Source organism: Tamandua tetradactyla, chromosome 20 (genome assembly GCF_023851605.1).
Source record: "Tamandua tetradactyla isolate mTamTet1 chromosome 20, mTamTet1.pri, whole genome shotgun sequence".
Taxonomy (NCBI): domain Eukaryota; kingdom Metazoa; phylum Chordata; class Mammalia; order Pilosa; family Myrmecophagidae; genus Tamandua; species Tamandua tetradactyla.
The window spans coordinates 28,595,112-28,610,925 of record NC_135346.1 but is presented as its reverse complement, the minus strand read 5'-3'; the positions used below and the strand labels follow the sequence as shown (position 1 = coordinate 28,610,925).

The following is a 15,814-nucleotide window of genomic DNA, read 5'->3' as shown; positions in this document are numbered from 1 at the left end:
ATTCTTGAAGATCTACCTTCTAAGCATCACCAACCAATGACACTTCTCTCCATCTCTGTTATCACCATTAAACAGGTTGCCAATGTCACTCACCACAATTTTGAAAACCTAAATAGCTGACCTACTTTCACTATTAAACCTTACCTCCCTTCCAATTCATTCTCTATACAACAGCCAGATGGCCTTTCCTAAAACAACAATAGAAAACACACAGAATATATCCATTATGCCAGACACTATTCAACTGCTTTACACATATTAATTGATTTAATCTTCACAGCAGCCCTGTGAGGTCTGAGGCTCAGAGACATTAAGTAGTCTTCTTAAAGCCAAAGAGAGAAACAAGATCACATCGTGTGTCTTCCATTTTAGCAACCCTCCAACAGATTCTTGTTGAATTTATAATGAAACACACATTGTTTTCTGTGGCTTACGATGACCTGCATAATCTCATCTTTGTCTCGCTCTTCTGCTTCAGCATGGGCCACTCTCACCCATGGCTTCTGGGCTCTATTTGTGTGATCTGTTTTCAAGACATCAGATTCTTCCCTGTCAGAGACTGTGCTCCTGTTAGTTCCTTTGCCTGTAAAGCTTTTACCACCTGATTCTTCCCGTAGCTTACTACTTCTTATCTCAACCTCTTAGATTAAATGTCACTATTTTTCCTGAAAGAAGTTACCTAAGTAAAGGCCTTATTATTTTCTACTAAAGCATCACTTGGCTTTTCTTCATGGAATTTGTCAAACCTGTAATTACTTTGCTTATTTATTGTTCACGCGTTTATTGTACCTTTTCCGATGCCGTACCTGAAGGAGAACTAACGCGCTCCCGGTTGTAGAGGAGAAAAGGACTTACCCCCCATCCCGCCAGCGCGGGTGCCAAAGCCGACACAAAATGGCGGCTAGCGCGCCAAACACTAGACCCCACAGCGGTTCCGCCCGTGTTTGGCTCGCAGACCCGCCCTGTTTCTCCGCTGATTGGACACTCCAGAGATTACAGCCTATCCGGATCGTCTGGCTAATTCAAATTTCCGGCGGAAGGTTCCCACTTTTGCTATAAACTCTAATCAAGGTCAAGGAGCATGCCGTTTTTCTCTCCCTTGCAGTTTCAGCACTTGAAACAGTATCTAGAACAAGAGATATGCTCAACAGTATTTATTGGATCATTTATGGATAATTCACTTTTTTTTTTTTTTTTTGCATGGGCAGGCACCGGAAATCAAACCCAGGTCTCTGGCATGGCAGGGGAGAACTCTGCTACTGAGTTCGCGATGCACCGCCCCTTCACATTTTTTAAACCTACGCTAGTTCCTACTATGTTCTGAGTGCTTAAGATATAAAAAATGACTAATCCTCGTATTTCAAGAACGTTTGGTTTTGTAGAAAAGTAGACAACGAATTACAGAAGTATGTGGGGAATAGCATAAAAAAGCATGTGTGAAAAGAACAATTCAGAAAATTCAAAGGAAATTCACCCATTTCATTTCTAAAGGAAATAAGGAAGGCTTCGTGGAGCAATTGACCTTGGAATTGGATCAGAGGTTTCAACAGGGTACAGTTTTGCCACCCGGGGGACATTTGGCAATATCTGCAGATACATTTGATTGCTAGAACTGGGGAAGACATGTTGTTGCCATTAAGTGGGTAGAGACAGTCTAGGTTGTAAACAGCTCATGATGTATAGTACAGCTCCCCACAACAAAGAATTATGCAGCTCAAAATTTCAGTAGTGCCAAGGTCGAAAAACACTGAATTGACACTTAAAAGAGTATTGAGGATTTCTCATCAGCTAGGTGACTATAACAGCTCCTGTTTTCCTGCAAACATCCATTACCTTTCTAAAATATGAATCTGTATATGTCAAACCCAGTTCACAATTTTTTTCTGATATAATGGTGAAAAAATGTACTGAACAATTGTTACATGCCAGGATCTCAGAGGTCTTCATAACAATCTTGTGAGGAAGATATTGCTGTTCCCATTTTTCTGAGGAAGAAACTAAGAGTTGGAGAAGGTGAGTAATTTTAGGATCTCATGACTGATGACTTCCTTTATCCTATGGAACAAAGTCTGAATTCCTTAGTCCATCAGTTTGCCTCACAGTCTGATTTCACCTTCTTTTCCAGCTTTATTGATCCAAAGTTTTCCTAAATGCGAAGGTTTAAACAGTACCATTCCCAAAATACTTTGGACAACAATTTGATAGTATCCAGCAAATCTGAAGAAATACATACCGTATGAACAATCAATGCAACTCCTAGAGGTACGTCGCAGAGACACTGTTGCCTCTTTTCACCAAAAGATACCAAATGCATGAATATTGAAATGTTTTATCAGCAAGAGAAAGAGATAAAAGAAATAAATATCCATCAGCCAGGGCTTTAGATAAGTGAATTGTGGTTTATTCATACAGTGGAACAGTATAGAGCATTAAAACTGTGATATATGCATAACTACTCTTATCAGTAATCTTACCAATAACATTAAGGAAACATACAAGCAACAAGAATAAAAAATGCTGTGTAATAACATTTATATACAGTTCAAAAATCTAAACAAATTATTAGATGACTACATATAGTGAGCAAACTTATAAAGGTAAGCAAAGGAATTACAAACACGAAATTCAGAATAGTGACTACTTTTGGGGAGGAGAGAAGACCATGAGATCTAGGAGCTTCAATATATTTGGTGATAGTCTACTTCATCTGGATGGTGGGTATATGAGTCTTCAGTACATTATTATATTTAATCTATATGAACTTGGTTTGTGTATATATTATTATTACTATTATTCATATGTAGCAAATGTTTAAATTTATACCATATACTTATTTTTTAGTTTATATTTTAGTTCCTCCAATTCCTTTTGCCTGAAATTACCTTCCTCTTCCTTTTGTACCAGATGGAATCTTACTATTTTAAAAATACTGAGGAAGCTCAGAGGGGAGATTGTAATTCAGGTGGGGTAATCATGGAAGCCCACATGGAGGAAGTGACTTTGAACTAAGCTGTTAAGTTTTGAGAAGTAGATACAGAGTAAAAGTTTAGTCATTCCATGATGAAGGAACAACTTGAACAAAAATAAAACGGACAATCCAAAGTCCCAGGATTCCAGTGTTGCTGAAGAAAGGAATATTAGCAGAAGAGGGTGGAATAAGAATGTAGAGAGAGGGAGATATTCTGAATATCATCCCAGTATCTTAATAAGACAATGTTTATTGTAACAAGAGAGCCACAAAGATTTGTACTATTTGCAAACAAAACAAAACAAAGAAAGTTTTAGGAAAAGAACCTTTAAGGTAGAATGAAGAATGGATTGGAATAGAAAGCAGGGAAAACCATTTTATGGCTATTGGAGTAGTCTAGTAAAACATATAAGAATCTGAAATCAGACAGCAGCTTGTTCAGACTAGCCAGGCACCTTCTTATTTCTTCTGCTGTTTGGTATTATTAAAAATAGGGGGCGGGCCGCGGTGGCTCAGCGGGCAAAGTGCTTGCCTGCTATGCCGGAGGACCTCGGTTCGATTCCCGGCCCCAGCCCATGTAACAAAAACGGAGAAACAGAATACAATAAAAACAAGAAAATGTTTAAAAATGTTTCCCTTTCTTCCTTCCTTCCTTCCTTCTATCCTTCCTTCCTTCTCTCTCTGTCTTTCCTTAAAAAAAAAAAAAAAAAAAAAAAAATAGGTTAGGTTGCTTTAGTCTGTTGTTGCAGATTAATTTGAGACAGAACATGTTCATTCAACATGAGAAAGTAGAGGAGTTACGTCTCTATTCCTAAAAAGTAGGTATCCTATCTTAAGAAATTAACCCGTGATAGTTTCCCTTTTGCTTAATCCATTCTATGAAATGAAATTAGTCACCTTACCAAACTGTATTAACTCAGATCAACAAGATGCCAACTTGTAAATTAAATTTTATTGCTGAAAGCCCCTTCATTTGCTGGAAAAAATAAGTGAAGCATCTCAAGATGTTCAAAAAACTTTCCAGGAGTTATAGTTTCCATAGGACATCAGAGTTGGAAGGGTGAAAGACTTTCAAAGCTGGAACAGATATTAGAGGTGATCTAGTCTAATGCTTTCATTTTACTGATGAGGAAACTGAAGCCCAGAGAGGGGAAGTGGTACATATCCAAGGTCATAGGACAAGTTATTTCATCAATTCATTAAAGTAAATATTTATTGAACTCCTACGCTATACTAGGTACTTGACTTGGACTGGATTCCAGGCCTGCAGGTACTCCCAACCTTGTGCTCTTGTATTACAACATGTGCAGACTATTGACAAATCAATTCAACAGGACAGTCCAATGTCAGCTGTTTCTCCAATTGAGATCCATGGTCCATCAGTATTAGAATCCTTGCCCCAAACCCAGACTTACTGAATCAGAATCTCTTGGGGAAGAATCTAGTGATGAAATTTTAACAAGTTCTCCAGGGTAATTCTCATTAATGTGAAATTTGAGGTGCATGGTTCTAAGAGAATGGGGAGAAAACGGAAGGATTTAGACTTTTAATGGAACTTAAGAAGGCAAATAGCTGATACAAGTCAACAGATTCCAAGAACTAGGAAAGAAATGGATCCCCCATTCCAGATGTATGATCATCTCAGAATCTTACCAACTGATTAACCATTTATTTACAAATCATACTTTGCTCTTTGCCCTTCATATCATATATGATACACGTATCACATGTATGTATCTCAAAAAACAACCCTGAAATATATTGGTGCAATTATCTTCTCCTTTCTCCTACCAGAAGAATATGGACCAGGGAGTTTGTGTTGCTTGCAAGAGGTCACACATCTAAGAACAAATAAGACTGGAATTCCTTATCATTGCACCACAATCTCCTCGTCTGTCAAGTAAAGGAGTTGTACTTGCTAAAATTGAATGTTATCTCTATGATGTATGAATAATGGGGAAAGTGTTTGTCAGTGCCTATATTGTGATTTATTTCATCTCCTATTTTTTTTGCAGTGTCTAAACCACGTTTCTTCAAGGAAGCAGAGGAAAGATGAAGGCCAAACTTCCCTCACCAGTCTGAGACACTGAAACTACCTTAAAGAAGATGATAATCCAACATTTAGTGCCTCAGGAATTTACTCTCATCATTGCCTTCTGCCTTTTCCTGATATATATTTCCTGCAGGTGTCTGGATGATATCACAGGTCTACCGCAGACATTGCCAAAGCTCCTCTTTGTCCTGGGAAGGAACTGAGTTTGCACTCCTTCCTCAAACACTAGCAATGTCTTACATAAGTTTAGCACTTTGTAGTTTAATTTAAAGGGTCCTCAAAGAATTTTCATCAGGCACCATCTGGTTCTTTGTTGTTGTTTTTTACAAGCTATTGAGGCTTCTGGGTTCCCAACTGAGACCCATCCTGGCCTAGTGCTCCAGGATTCCACATAAGACACTATTAAAATTCTGCTTCACTCCTTGGGGGTGGCTACTAATCTGACTTCCTTTTTATCCATTCTCTTATTTACCTGAGTAATGCCCCAACCCCTATAAGTCTGAGCCTCGCCTTGCTTCCTTCCTTCTACTCCCATTTCCCACAGCCTGGATCCCAGCCCTAGAATGTTAGGTAGAACCCAGCTTTTCACAGACATTCTCTGATACTGTACAATTGACTGGATGTCCAACGAATATATTTTCAACTCCCCGCCATTAAGCTCCATTTTCTCCATGAGGAATCAGGCCTGCCCCAAAATTTAATGCTAAACTTCCCTAATGTTTAATGGCAGCTGCAATACAACAGTTCAGGAGCTTGCTAAGTGCTTCCTGTATATTATCTCACCACAGTCCGATAGGAAAAATATTACTTTCAATTTACAGATAATCGAACCCAGGCTTTACTCAAGTTTACAGAGTTAATAAATGGAATATTTGAACTTAGGTCTGTTAAACTTTAAAATCCAGGCTCTTACCTAGTCAGCTAGACAGCTTACCTTAACTATCACCTGTCTCTCCATATTCTTCCTATAAATAATGAATTGTGTCTGCAAGCCTAAAATTCCTAACTCCACCAACTGCAGCTGAGTATCTCCCTGCCCACTACTGTCCCATCCCAGTGGGTGGACAGAGTTCCAGCTTCCAGCTCCTCCCAGTCATTACATCCCACTGAATTTAATCAGGCTATGCCTGGCATTCCAAGATATTATATATCACATATTTGGTCCTCAAAAAAGCTCTGTGAAATTGAAAGAACAGCAGATACAGTATAAATCTTACTCTGTACACGGAGGGGGCTAAGGCACAGATAATTACTCTGACTAGTCTGAGATTAATATAGCTAGTGAATGACAAAACCATAACCAGTCTCAGGTTTCCTGACTCAAGCACCAAAGCACTGTCCATTAAATTCCTCTCAAAGGCCTTTAATTTAGATAAGAAATGTTGAAAGAACATACATTGTCCAATCCATCACAATGTGGATATAAATTCACCGTGACTACTTGGGGTGATAATAAAGATATCAGCCTCTTCACCCTTATTCACCACATCTTTGCACCATATTAGGCCAAATGCTGGAACAATAATGCATTCCGTGTATGAGGCAGTCACATTCAATGATCCAGAGCACACAATAGATTTGAGTGGTATTATATAATTAATGGAAGCTGAGAAGCAAGGAATGGAGTAACAGTGAAGTGAGCAAGATCCCTGGGTGGTTCTAAACAGGAATCAGGAAAGGAAAGATTCTATTAATGGGATTGAAAGTTTACCATGATGAAATATTTTCCTCTATGGGTAGCCTACGTTTCCTAAACTAGTTTTGGCTGAGCCATGTCAACATCTGACATGGCCCCAGAAAGGCAGAAACAGTCAACACCATTAAAGATGGCTTAGTAAACATGGGGGTTGCCACCCAACACCAGAAATTTTTACAGAAATTATAGAGGACAAGAATATTCCAGAAGCCACTCACTGTGTGCCGTTACTTGGATATCCAGTCACCTCCATTCAGGACCTTAGCATAGAATCTTTGAGCAGAAATGGGCATCAAAGGTTATCTCTTCTAACTCTCTCATTTTACAGATAATTCAAATTACACAACTGAGGCACAGAAAGTTTAAGCGACTTGCCCAAAGTCACATGGTGAGTCATTGCCAAGGCTATATAGCTAAGGCATCTAACATGCTCTTCCTGCCTCTCAGGTGTTTTACAGTTGAAGTTTTTCTTGTTATAGTTTTTGTATTTTGATGTATTAGCATATTATTAAACCTGAATATTTATGAAATAGAAGAAATGAAAGCAAGATAATAATTTGGTCTTTAGCACCATGAAAAACACATGAGAGGGGATAGTGAAAATATGATATATGCCACTAGCTAAAATAATAGTTTTTCCATTTTCTTTGGAGTATAAAACCATTAATACATAACTAAATAATCGAAAGTAGGGACTCATCCTTAAGTTAAAGATGGAATAGACCAGATCATCTTGAAGATCTCTAAAAACATTGAGATGCTGTGATCCTGAATAAGAGAGTAGAATGAGCCTGGGACACTGAGTTCAGAAATATTGGTTGAAATCCCAACTCAAACCTCACCAGCTCTGCAACCTTAGAGAAATCAGTTAATCTTTCTGAGCTTCAGTTTCTTCACCAATATGAAAACAGTTTTAATCCTAATAATCCCCATCTAAGCCACAGACTTATAAGGAGAAGAAAAAGGGTGATGTATTTGTCAATAATAAGTTTTATAGTCTGCAAAGGCAACTATTATTATTATTAACGAAGTTTATAATTACAAAAATTACAGACAATGTGCATTTGTGTGTGTGCGCGCGCGTGTGTGTGTGTGTGTGTGTGTGTGTGTGTTTGTTCATTTGTTTTTTCTGCTTTAGCTCTCAGTGCCCAGCTTGATCCAACTGCTCCTTCTTATTAACTTTGCTCCTATGGGGTGCACCATTCCTGCCCTAATTCTACTTCCTATGAACAGTCATCTCCTCTTTCTTCCTGCATGCATCTGCCAAAGTTCACACACCTGATATTCATGCCATTTTATCTCTCAGGCTTATGAGTGTTAAGGCTTGGTATTTTGTTTTGTGATTTGAGTTTCAATTGACTTCTTTTTTTAGAAAGAACAAATGAGTTTTGCTTTGGTTTTGTTTATATTTTCCCAGATAAGCCAGCATCTTCTGTAGAAAAATATGTGTGCATCTTTCCTTTATAGGATTGAAGTAAAATCCTCGATATAAAAATCCTGTGAATTAAAACTTTTTGAACTGAGGGTGTGGTCATTTTACCGAGTCTCTAACTTATAGATGAGGCAAGAATTCATGATATTATGAAAGTCTCTTCGAATGCTTTTGGACAACGTCACAATCAGCTATAAGCTTCAGGGAGTAGACAGTATCTAGCATAAGCTAGGAGGACAGGATTCAAATAAGTGGCATTTTCATACTGAAGTACAATATCCACTGTTAGTATTGAAAGAAAGTGGAAAAACTGGCAAACTGTAAGGGGAAAACTTCCTCAAATTACCACCTGGAACTATGTGACAAAGAACCAACCCTAGAGATGGGTAGGGATGGGGAGTATAGTAAATGAATGAGTTATAAGCTTTAGGAATATTTATCTTAACAAAAATTGCCTCTTTCACATGGAATTTTTTTTTTGTACTTACAAAGCCCTTTTATTTGTTTTATCGCATCTCATCCTCGCAATAACACCACTAGGTAGGTAAGGCACTGATGTATTGTTCTCATTTTACAAAGAGGCATCTAAAGTTAAGTGACCTTAAGTATCTTTCTTGAAGTCCCCCATATAGAAACTGGAGAAGTCTGGTACTACTTATGAAATACGTTTTCTGAAACATAAACCTGACTTCCCAGGACTGAATAAGAGCTGTTTCATTACTAGTTTGGTATTCTCAGAGCACCCTATTTTAATATTACCAGATAATTTTGTAGGTTTCCATAAATCATAAGTGATTTCCTCATTTATGCAGTCTGCCAACAACCCTAATGTGCCTATGGATTCTTTAGCAGCTTGTAAAGCTTTAGGGACCTCTTCCCACCACAGAAACTTAATCCCCTATATGAAAAACCATTATTTTAACATGTTCTGCAAAGTGGCCTCTATTAGGAGCCTGTCTCGAATACAAGATCTTAGTCAGCCAGGGGATTTATTATCTCACACGACAGGAAGCCCAGAAGTGGAGCAGGCTTCAAGACTGGGTGACTGAATAGCATGGACTGTGTCATGCTCAGGCTGGTGGAAAACGGGTTGCATCAAACCCAGAGGAGAAAAAGTCCATCTTGTCTATGTTATTGTTGTTAACATCTATAATAGTTCGTTTGTGTTTTTTTAATATAACTCTTCTTATCAGAGAAGTTGTGGGTTTACAGAAAAATCATGCAAGAAGGACAGAGTTCCCTTATAACCCCTATTATTAACACCTTACATTAGTGTGATAACTATATTTCAATTGATGAAAGAATAATATTATAATTGTACTATTAACTATAGTCCATAGTTTACATTAGGCTTCACTGTTTGTGTTGTACAGCCTTATGACTTATTTTTTTTATTCTAGTAACATATATACAACCTAAAATTTTCCCTTATAAACACATTCAAATTTATAATTCAGTGCTGTTAATTACATTCACGATGTTGTGCAACCGTCCCTACCATCCATTATCAAGACTTTCCCATCTCCTCTTGAAGAATCCTTGTAGAGGAGGGGGATCTTTTCCCAAAGACCCATGCAGACTTTCCTTCACTTTGCATTAGCTGGAACTAAATTTATGTTGTTCCTGAACTAATCACTGGCAAAGAGAACAGAATTTGCCTGATACCAGTTAGGCCCAGCCTAGAGCAGGAGGTGAGGTCAGCTTCCCTAAAGACCCAGGGCTGTATCGAACAGGTGAATAGACAATGAAATTGGCCTTGGGTTTGCAAGAGGGTGGGAGATGTGCAGAGCAGGGAAACTACCATGCTCACACTCACTGAGAGCCAGCACGCTTCTTCGGTGTGGGAGCAGGACCACAGGAAAGAATGCTTCAGTGCAAGTCCAAAGATTACATGATAGAATTTTCTCTATGAATGGCTTTGTAAAATTGAAGACTAGACCTGATATTTTAGAGTGACAATGCAATAAATACATTTTTCATAAGTTACTAACTTGAATGTCAGCAAATGATCATTTGTAGTGCATGCAAGAATTTAAAAAACAGTACTTTTTAACTTATTCATTCATAAAATTCATTAGCCAATTTAACAAATATTTACTGAGCAGTTTCTGTATGCTGGATAGTCTATGAAATAGATATACCAACATAAACAAATCACTGTATATGTGAGGAAAGGACAGATATGTAAATTATAGCAATGCAACACATCACTTCCTACACTCAACATAGTGGAATGAGAGGAGGACTCAACACAGCGGGTCAAGGCTAAGGAATGGCTATATATTATTCACATACACACATATACACACAAATATATATATATATATATAGATGAGAAATCATGATTAAATACAATAAATAAATGTATGCATACCTTCTCCTTAGCAGCAGTAGCATGGAGAATCTTTATTGTTGATCCTGTTATGTGGAAGTCACTTCAACACCCTAAGTATTATAGACTTTATCCTCCAGTTGAAAGATAGAATTACGTAGACACAAATAGCACAGCTAGTCTCTGAAGGGCCACTCTAACTTGACCTGTGTGGCTGACAATTTAATGCATGCTATATTCACTGAAGATATGACAGAAAACTCTCTGTAAGGAATACTTTGAGAATTTAAGGGTGGAACACAAAATTTAGATGGTCAATAATTAGTAGTAACAAATATGATCTCTTGTATTAAGGGCTTAGACGCTTCAAAAATAAAATCTTACTTAAATAGCAGAAAGACCCTGACATAAGTATTATTATTATTATCATTATCACTGCCATTTTTCAAATGAGGAAATTGAAACTCAGAGGAGGGTTTGCAATTTGCCCAGGTATGCAGACAATGACAGATGAAAGACCTGAGCTCAAACTCTTTTGTCTCCAAAACCTGTGCTTCCAGTCGCTCACCTAGTGGTTTTCAAAATGTATGTATGTAAGGTCTATCTACATCAAAATTGCCTGGGATTTGCTTGTTAAAATCCTGACTCGTAGACCCCACCCAGGCCTACTCAATCGGTATCTCTTGGATGGAGCCAAGAATTACGCATTTCACTATGGGTTTTGCCTAGCACTGCTTATTAACACATTGCTAAATTGTTCTGCCTCCTGAGGTTTAAGATACCCATTATGGGAAAAGATCCAAGATATTATAAGTAAGCACACATGAACAAAGATAGCTTATGCTATCTAGAAACTTCCATTGTATAGTTAGGCCAAAAAAAAAAAAATCAACTAGAAAGTTTTGGCCTAAATTTTATGTTAAAATCCTGAAACAGCACCATAGGTGGGAAGATCTGCTGGCACTTAAGAATCCTGGTGGTTTTTTTTTCACTCTCATTCCAATTTGCTCTGACTTCAGAGAGGTCACTTTTTATCCCTGGGCATCAGCTTCTCTTAGTCTCCGGTGAAATGACACCCTTCACAAGGGTGATCCTGAGATCCACCCAGGAAAGGAGCCTTCCTAGAGCCTGCAGCTCTACCAAATGCACCAAAGACTTTGATCTCTGAGCAAAGAAACATTCATTAATACAAGGTAATGTAATATCACTTCTCTGTTTCAGTAACTTGAAAACATTTTCTTGATATCATTTCTCAACATCCCTAAATCCTTTCAGAGCAAGCTAACATTGTAAACAAATGTCTATTCTTCTTTCTTTCTGACGGTCACAGAAAGTAGCAAGTTCAATAAATTTTCCCAAAATTATTTAAAATGAGAGAGGTAGAAGAGACCTTACAAATACGTATTTTCACTGTCTCTGATTTTACAGGTGATAAAAGCAGCCAGTGAGGGGCAGGGGGACACCGAGTAGAATACTCCTGTGTTACTACACGGCATCTGATGAATGCTTATGCCTCCTGATTGCCTGGTTTATTGCTCCTGCATCCCCACGATAGTCCCCGTCCTGCTATAACTGCTCAAGCATGTTTTCCTAAGCAATAACCTTAGCCCATGGCCCTGTAGCAGGGCAGGGCAGTATTTCTCAAAGCCTGGGAACCCCAACCCTGGCAGTCTACACAAAGATTTAAATTGATTTTACTTAACGTTGAAGCACATAATGAAAAAATAATCCCCATATCAATTATATATTAATCCTTTTACTTACTTCAATGAGAAAGTCTCAGGATCGTGCTCATGTCATTAGCACTTCTAGAACTTAATAATCTCCCTTTTTAGGAAGTCAAGAATAGGCAGTTTTGTTTTGTTTCATTCTATTTGTATATTGATGTTGGTCTCTTTTTTTATGGCATATGATATAAGCATATAATGAGACTATGCTGTTGATATGTTTCCTTTAAATCAATCAATTTAGAGAAAGGTATTATTCAAATTAGCAGCAGGGATGGTATGAGAAAAGTCATGAAGATGGTAAGAGATTGATTGAAGAATGGGAAACACTGAGAGTGGCTAGAACATAGGCTTTGGAATCAGACACACTTGAGTTACCTATCCAGTTCCTAGATGTACAAGACCTGGAACGACTTCTGTATTCTTTCTGTGATTCCATTGAGCCACTGAGAAAATAAGACTATGAGGAGTCCCAACCCATGGTCTGCCGTGAAAATTGATAAAATGGTCATTGTAAAATTCTTACCACAGTATTTGGGACACAGTGAATGCTCGACAAATGCCAGCTGCTCTCTCGTCATCATTGGCAACATCAGCATTACTTTAACTGAGATCCGTAGGTGTATTTTATCTTCTAGGATCATAAATCATAAAAGCTGGGGAATGTCAAATATTTCAAAGAACCAGAGAGGTTAGGTTATTGTAGAGCCATGTGGACATCCAAGCATTCTCGCTTCTAGTTCAATGCTCTCTCCAGTGCACAGGGCTGAAGAAATAAGAGAATTATGGATATGGGAGATAGAGAAAGAGAAAAGGAATGGGTCTGGAAAGAATAGAGGAAGAATGAATTAATGAGTTTACATTTAATAAAGTGTTTATACATAATCTCTTGTGCTCCCCAAAGCCCAGGTTATATTATTAATTTTGTTTTTGACAGAGATACACAAGGTACCAGAGAGGTTAAATATGTCCAAAATTCAAACAGCTACGAGTTGCTGAATTAAGGTTTGAGCTCAGGAAGTCCAGTTAAAAGGCTACCTCCTGCCTTGTCCTTGCCTTCTCTCAGTCCATTCCCCTACAGAGCTGTGGCATGATCTTAATAATGGAAAAACCTGACCATACCACTTTCAAGTTCAAAATACTTCAATGCCGCTGGGATAAAGCTCAGAACTTGAAGTACTTTAATTCTGGCTCTAGCTAATTTCTGGTTTAGTGGAACTGGCTGATACTAGTTTTTGAGAGCTGCATATTAAATATGCAGGAATTTTACTGTTTGATAAACTGTGGTAGCTTGAATTGGCCATTGTGGGAGTATTTATACCATAGAAATTAGCAAAACTAGAAGTGAAGGTTTTTTCCTAAAACAGATTTACCAACACACTACTGCTCCATTCTGCACATTGAACTGCACCCTCTTTCTTCTTTTCAGCCATGCTTAATTACTTTCTGTTCCCCAATAAGTCACCCTTGCCTAGAACCCCATGTTCATTCTCTTCTTTCCCCAGCCCTACTCCTACTTATAAGTTTCAGCTTTTGCACTACTTTCTTCCTAACATGAATCCCCCTCTAACCTTCATTTCCCAAAAGATTGGGTAAAATTTCCCATTTCCCATGTCTTCCCATAGCACACCATGGTTTCTGCTGCTGAGGCAGAACTGTAATTGCTCTATTACTTGCCAGCTTATCCCAATGGACTATAGGATACTTGAAGGCAAGAATCCCAACCTATTCTTTATTTTAACTCCATTCCTTACCATGTGTCTGACTTCTAATGGATGCTCAATATGAGTTAAATGAGTGAGATGAATGACAAGAGATAGGAGAGTCTCAGGTGACAAAATCCCTGAAAAATAGCATTTTAAACCTATCTATATTCAGAAGGAGGATACCAGATATGGAAAATCATTATCAAACTAGAAAAGAACTTTTAAAAACCCCAGAAAATTAGGGTCCTAGAGGACATTGTTGTCAGTTTTATTTCTGTGTTCAGCTCAAGGAACCATACCTCTGCCAACACCATACCTCTGCCAAGGGAACAAAAGGCTCCCTGCTTGATCCCTGCACCCGTTTCTGCCAACCCTAGGAGACCTCTCTCTGGCAGTGCCATTGTCAGAATTGGCATTTGAATCAATACTCGTTTGCCAACCAAGGGAAGGTTGTGAGACACAATGCTACCTCTACCTTTCTCCCAGAAGCCTTTCTGTCCTACTTTCAAGTGTCTCATCAACTTGCTCCCTTTTCTTGTCAGATCCGAAACTGAGGGAAGTGAAGAGAAGGAAGAGGATGTGAGGAAGTTGTGTGGGATGGGGAGATTAAAATAGAGGAGGCTAGGGAGGTTCCCCTACAATCTGCTCCCACGGTTTGCCTCCACCCCTTTCCTTTCTTTCTTTGAGACTCTTGTTTCTACTTCTGAGTGTTCTAGTTTTTTACGTTCTTAGTATAACTATCCTTGTCCAAAATTTTTCACTTTGCAGCATCTCTTCGTTTCTTCTTGAGACTCTTTCCTGGCCTCCCAACCTCCAATTCTGTTTCTCTTCTGCCATCTTCTTTCATTCTCAACTTCCCCTTCTTTCTCATATTTCCTTCTCCCTTTTTCCACACTCCAGGACTTCCCTCCAACTTTTCTTTTGATTTCTTTCTTCTTTCTCATTTCCATCTCTCTATTTCTTAACTAAACAGAAAAATTAACTTGTCTAGAACACTATTTTTTCATTCTCTTTCTCTGGCCCCACGCCTACTCGTATTTTAAGTTTTAGCTTCTATATCACTTTCTTCTAGAAATCCATCTCCATCTAACTCACAACGTCCAAAAGTCTATGTGACGAGAGAAAGAAATTTCTTTAGATTTTTTTCTAATAGATCTTTCAACTAAATATCAGAATATTTTATTTAATCTAAAAATCAATAGATAATTAAGAACTATTGTATCACATATATAGTAATATAAAACTTCAACATATTTTCTTGATGGCTTTAGAGACACTGCAACCTTTCTAAGTGGATAATTTCATCCAACATAGCTCTTTGTAAATTAAAATAACTTCTTGAATGTCTACTATGTCAGACACATTGCTCAATATATTACTCAAGTTCTAAAATCTTTCCTTTTCCTTTCCAGCCCTTCACTTAATCTGATCTTAAAGACATTTCATGGGAAACTATTTTTAAGTGTGCCCTGGTTAATTAGTGCATTTAGATTTGTACTGCTCTCGTTAATGCCCATGGAATTGCCTGGAGCCTGTTGTCAGAACGATTCCACATGCCCTCCTTCAGGCCTTTAAGTGGCTTTTTAAATGAATGTCTCTGCCTTATCTCTCATTAGCTTAAAAATACAAAAATGCAATACTATTTCTTTAAAAGTCAAACACAAAAATTCTGTGTTAAAGGCCATGTAAGTGTCACCACTAGGAAAAGGCAGCTAGTAGAGGCAAAGCTCTGTGCAGAGGGTGGGGAAGTTTGGTTAACCTATTTTTTAGCAGGGAGTCATCAATGTTTCCTTAAAGTCTGTCATTCCATTGGCTCACCAAATGCAAAAACAAGTTTATAACTAACAAGCAAAATGAAGAACATACAGCAAATTTCTTAAGAGCCGCCCCAAGTACTAGC

The 15,814-nt window shown here is 38.1% G+C and overlaps 1 long non-coding RNA gene across 1 annotated transcript; it reads left to right on the top strand.

Moving 5' to 3' along the window:
• Positions 1-1,213: 1,213 nt before the first annotated feature.
• Positions 1,214-5,835, top strand: LOC143664511 (uncharacterized). The gene is made up of 3 exons (XR_013166452.1): positions 1,214-2,013; positions 2,126-2,262; positions 4,984-5,835. It is a non-coding gene; the product is annotated as an uncharacterized LOC143664511 (long non-coding RNA).
• Positions 5,836-15,814: the final 9,979 nt, after the last annotated feature.